Raw genomic sequence first — 5,909 nt, 5'->3', positions numbered from 1 at the left:
CAGATAATAATGTATGCCATTTATACTTTATCATACTCACATAGCTTTATGGGTGTGTACCTTAGAGGCAGAGAGGCAAATTTTTATTAACACATGTTTATACATAATTGACCAATTGAGAAGTGGTAAGAAGTAATGGCTGTGATTTACATAGACTAAGAAATGTCTTAGAGCACCTCACCCTGTCTGGAGCCCCCACTGTGACAGATGAGCCCGTGCCTGTGGGGGATGACAGCATGCTATTTATGGCATTTCCTTCTGAGACAATTAAGTAACATATGCCAGGACCATAGGGATTATCTTTGAGCTACACAGTATGTAACTCTATCTGAAGAGAAATATAATATTTTACAAATTTGACAAACCATAAGAAAGCTTACATAGATTCACCCATTTTAACAAATACAATAACTTCTTTGCGCCTTAATAGGATTTATCTCCTGATAAGAGTATGTTATAAAACATTAACATATTTTATATATATATATATGTATTATTTAGAAAATATGGCATATTCATTTTGTGGGGGTGTGATCTTCATAATGAACCCTTACGTAGGCCTCTTATTTTAACAACTGCTTTATCTTCCTCTATTTAAACCAAGTCAAATGGAAAAGTTGGTTTATTGTAGAAAAAAACTAATTTCTTATGCTGCTATTGCAATATTACCCTGTATGCTACAGTTTGGAAAAGACAATGGGTTGACTGGGACTAATGAGCGCTAAGGAAAGGAGGAATTAGATGTCAGGACCAATACACTGTAACCTTGTCCTCAGTAACATAGTGACTCAATGCAGTGCCATGTTTATTTGGAGCATTTAGGTGGTCCAAACTATGGCCTCCAGGAAATTTAGGTTTATTGTTTCTATTTTATTATAGAATTCATTGAAGTCTAGCGAGATTTATTTAAAAATTCAAGTTCCAATGGGAAGTTGATTACAAATTAGAAATTACACATTAGGAAATGCTGGGATTAAAAGATCCACTACAGATTAACAAAGTAGCTGGTCTTTGGCATAATTGCTTCATGAGGTTTACAGGTCTCCATAGTCTAGCTCATTTTCTTGGCACAATATAGTAGCTGAAGAAGTATTTGTTAGATGCATGAATAAAGAGGAAAAGTTGTCCTCCTAGATCTCTTCTCAGATTTCTTATCTCACTCAAGTTGATTTATGATCTGATTCTTCTTGTGTTTCTGAAGTTCATGCTGTACACCCATGGCCTTCCACAAGTAATTGTACTTGTAATTCTTGGTATTCTATGGCGAGGTGTGTATGAGGTCATCACTTGTAAATGATTTCAATTATGGCCTAGTTTTTAAAGACCTCTATAAAGACCAGTTTCTGGAAATTGTTAAAAAAAAAAAAAGAAAGAAAAGAAATGCAAAAACAAAGAGGAGGGAAGGAAGGAAGGAAGGAAAGAAGGAAGGACGGAAAGAGGGAAACAAGGACAAGTAGATGTGAAAAAGCAATTGTAAAAGAAGTTAACTGACTTTCCTGGCTGCCCAAGAAGTTCTTGTTTGGTCTTTCAAATGGTATCAATTTGGTAAAGTTACTTTATAACAACCTTAAGCCTTAAGGATGTGTATACTACATCATTCCTATGATACTCCACTGAAATGATATTCCTATTTTGCCAGTTGAACAGGTGAAGGACCATGAGACTAAGTGGTGAAATGGTGACAGTATTAGATTTGAATATCAGACCCATAGATCTTACAGTGGGCTTTGTTGGGTTTATGATTACTTGATATGTAATAATATCTTTATTTATATAGTGCTTTGCCATTGAGAAATTATTTTATAAATATTCATTTAATCTCTGTCTCACTTTCTTTAGTAGCAATTTTTTTGCTAGAATCTATGCAAACTTTACAATTCATCAAAGAATAAAGAACAAATTCCTTCACATTGTGTTATTCAAAAATCCACCTTACATGCATTGTTTATTCCTCCCTGCCTTCTCCTATCCTTTATTCTTTATTTCTCTCTCCTTCCTTCTACTCATATTTATTGAGTTTCTTCTCTGAGCCAGAGCCTGCAGTAAACACTACTCTCCTTCATGCAGGCAACTCTGGACAGTTCCTCCTGGTCCCCTGAAACCCACGCCCTTAGAATCACAGCACTCCTTTGGTTCCACAATCCCAAACATTTTCATACAGAAGAATAAGACAAATTAGCATAGAAAATATTTATTGGCTAAGCTTCATCCTCATTGATTTTCATTTCTATATCTCTTCCCATCTCCAAAAGATGGGAATGAGACAAAAAACAAAGCCAGGCTAGCTGTATTTTTCAGTCTAAGAATAGTCTAATATTAATGTACAACATCTATAGTGAGAGAAAAAGAGAAAGAGGTGGTTATACTAAAAGTCATAATTTGTTGAAAATGAATATATCAGGCAGTGCAGTTAGAGAGCATTGTAGTACCTGGCACACTGGTGCAAATACAGGGTCTTTTACAATTAGGATGTCATGAATGTTGTCCCTCATATATTAACCACTTAAATAAGTGGATTTCCATCAATTATTTCTAATTATATGCACTTTCATCCAATTAACAAAAGCTGACAATGATGCAGTCTTGCAACATAGGGCATCATTTTTCCAGCATTTTTCACTCTTCATTTTCACTCACTTTCAATAGAAGCCTTTCTTATTTTTAATAATGACTCCTGTGTTAACAAGAGTAAACTTCCTAAGAAATAATGACTCAGTGGCAAGGCTAGATATAATGCCTAGGAATCCTTGGATGGTAAGTAATATACAGTAAATGTATTTATTTGAAGGATATTTGGGGTTCTCAAGGTTGTAGGAAGACTGGAGAAACAGTAGTGGACAATGGTTAGGAAAAACATAATTCTGAAGGCTGTGAAGTGGGAGGCTCAGCTATCACCACTCCACTGGAATGGACAGATAAGAACAGCGCCTTCCATTAATTATTCAACTCTTTTCTGTTGAGCACTTGAGATGCAAGACCCAGCTACGGTCATTCAGCTGATCCTAGAACAGGGTTTAGTGCACTGGCTACCAAGAGGGGACAGCAAGAAGATTTCCCCTTTCAGTTTCTAAAGTGGGAGGGAGAGCATGGCCTCGAAGCTACTGTGTCAAGGGTGCTGTAGGCAGGCAGTGACAAACCCTAAAAGAGAAAGAGAGTTAGATATTAACAGAAAGGACTATTTATTAGAAACTATGAAAAATAAAAGGAATGTGAAGTGAAAGTAAACAATGCAATTTTCAGAGTGGAATTCTGACCTAGGGAGGGAGAGCATGGAAGGTAGCAGAAATAAGAGATCATTAAAACAGTGTAGAGTCCCAATTCAGTGTCAGCTGAAGACAACCTGTCATTCACAGTAGTAATTTTATTAACAATTAATCTGATATTTGGGATGACATGATTTTAAAATTGCCACCAGATTGTTTCAAAGAAGGACTCAGGGGCCGGGCGTGGTGGCTCATGCCTGTAATCCCAGCACTTTGGGAGGCCGAGGTGGGCGGATCATGAGGTCGGGAGATCAAGACCATCTTGGCCAACATGGTGCAACTCCATCTCTACTAAAAATACAAAAAATTGGCCGGGCGCAGTGGCTCACACTTGTAATCCCAGCACTTTGGGAGGCAAAGGCGGGCGGATCACAAGGTCAGGAGATCGAGACCACGGTGAAACCCGGTCTCTACTAAAAATACAAAAAAATTAGCCGGGCGTGGTGGCGGGCGCCTGTAGTCCCAGCTACTCGGAGAGGCTGAGGCAGGAGAATGGCGTGAACCCGGGAGGCGGAGCTTGCAGTGAGCCGAGATCGCGCCACTGCACTCCAGCCTGGGCGACAGAGCAAGACTCCGTCTCAAAAAAAAAAAAAAAAAAAATACAAAAAATTAGCTGGGCGTGGTGGCACGTGCCTGTAGTCCCAGCTATTTGGGAGGCTGAGGCAGGAGAATTGCTTGAACCTGGGAGGCAGAGCTTGCAGTGAGCTGAGATGGTGCCACCATACTCCAGCCTCGTGACAGGGAGCGATATTCTGTCAAAAAAAAAAAAAAAAAAAAAACTCGGATCCAGTTTTGTGATATCTCTTTCAATGCTTATTCACATTTCCCCAAGATAGCAGGCTAATCATGGATGACAGAACTTCCAGGCCCTCTCCTCACTTATTCAGTGCTGCTAATGCATCTATAGTCTCACTCGTTGAGTCCTCAGGAACTCCTTCAAAGCGGCAACCAAAGGAGATCGGCTGATCACAATTAATAAAGTGCTGGGGGAATCCACCTAATAGGTTTACACACAAACTCAGAGTTTAATTATTTTAATTAATTGACTGTTTAATAACTGGTATTAAACTAATAGTTTTTTAAACAAAACTTTTAATTTTCAATCGCTATGTTTAATTGTAATTCAATTTATTTCATGGGAATGTTCAAAAAGCTTTGCCTCTTTATGAGCCTTTCTTTACTCCTCTAAACTGACATAATACAATATCTTTAGTTTCTAGAAGCTTATTTTGTTTCTAGCCTATGCAAGCTTGAGTCAGAAAGTATGCCTTGCTTATGTTGGCATATTTGATTTCTCTCTCTGTCTCTCTCTGCATATACATATATGCCATGTAAGCACATTGACATGTTGAAGAACTCCATCCAAATCCCCAATCATGTTCAAGTAACAACCTTCCACTAAAATAACAAAAATATTGGACACTCATGAAAAATTCTCAAAGATCCAACAGTCTAAAATAAAATGACTATTTGTAGTATTGAAAAAATTATTTATTTTTGCTTTTTAGGCAAAACATTAAAAGTATACAATGTGTAGAGAACAGTTTCTCTCCTGCTCTGAGGACATATACAGTGCTGCAACCACATTATAGGGAAATTTATCAAAGCTAAATGCAATTATAAATGTGCCTGTCCCTTGACTCAGGAGTTCTGTTTCTAGGAATTTATTCTACAGAAATTCTGTTACCAGTGCATAAAATAAGAGCATAAGCAGATTCACTAGGACATTGTTGGTAATATCAGAAACTGGGGAGCCACTGCTCTACCTCTCCCCCTAAGTGGCCTGAGGTGATCTTTGAAAATGGTTGACTATTCCATTGACACAGAAAACCCCACGAAGTCATGCAAATCAAGAGATTCAAATCGTATTCATTTAAGAACACTCGTGAAACTGCCCAGGCCATCAAGGATACGCATGTACGAAAAGCCACTAAGTGACCTGAAAGATGTCACTTTACAGAAACAGCGTGTACCATTCCGACATTACAGTGGTGGAGTTGGTAGGTGTGCCCAGGCCAAACAGTGGAGCTGGACACGGGATCGGTGGCTGGAATTTTTGCTGCACATGCTTAAATATGCAGAGAGTCATGCTGATTAAGGGTTTACATGCAGATTCTCTGGCCATCGAGCATATTTAGGTGAATGAAGCACCCAAGATATGCCTTTAGACTGATGGAGCTGATGGTCAGATTAACTCATACATAAAGAAGCCCTCCTTGCTGCATTGAAATGATCCTTACTGAAACGAAACAAATTGTTCCTAAACCAGAAGAGAAAGTTGCACAGAAGAAAAAGATCTCTGAAGAAAATGAAGGAACAAAAACTTATGGCATGGGAATACATTCAACATAAAATAAATGCAATTAAAAGTGAAAAAAAAAAACCACTGGAAACAACCCAAATGTCCAGCAATAAAGTAGTAGCTTAATGAGTGTGGTATATTCCTATAATAAAATGCAGCTTTTAAAAGAAATGAAACACACCTCGATGTACTGATTTGGAAAGATGGCCAAGATATATTATGAATTAAAAACACCACACTAACAGTATATATAACTATATTATATCATCTATACGGTTGTATATGTAAAGAAAATATTTCATAGAAATATACAGAAAGCTAAAATAAAAATGTTCCCTGAGGAA

At 37.8% G+C, this 5,909-nt stretch overlaps 1 pseudogene; it reads left to right on the top strand.

Annotated features, from left to right (window-relative positions):
- The first annotated feature begins 5,064 nt into the window (after window positions 1–5,064).
- On the top strand, window positions 5,065–5,615 carry LOC116463027 (large ribosomal subunit protein uL22-like; annotated as a pseudogene).
- The last annotated feature ends 294 nt before the right edge of the window (window positions 5,616–5,909 follow it).

Source organism: Hylobates moloch, unplaced genomic scaffold (assembly GCF_009828535.3).
Source record: "Hylobates moloch isolate HMO894 unplaced genomic scaffold, HMol_V3 SCAFFOLD_24, whole genome shotgun sequence".
Taxonomy (NCBI): domain Eukaryota; kingdom Metazoa; phylum Chordata; class Mammalia; order Primates; family Hylobatidae; genus Hylobates; species Hylobates moloch.
This window is presented reverse-complemented; position numbering and strand designations above follow the sequence as displayed.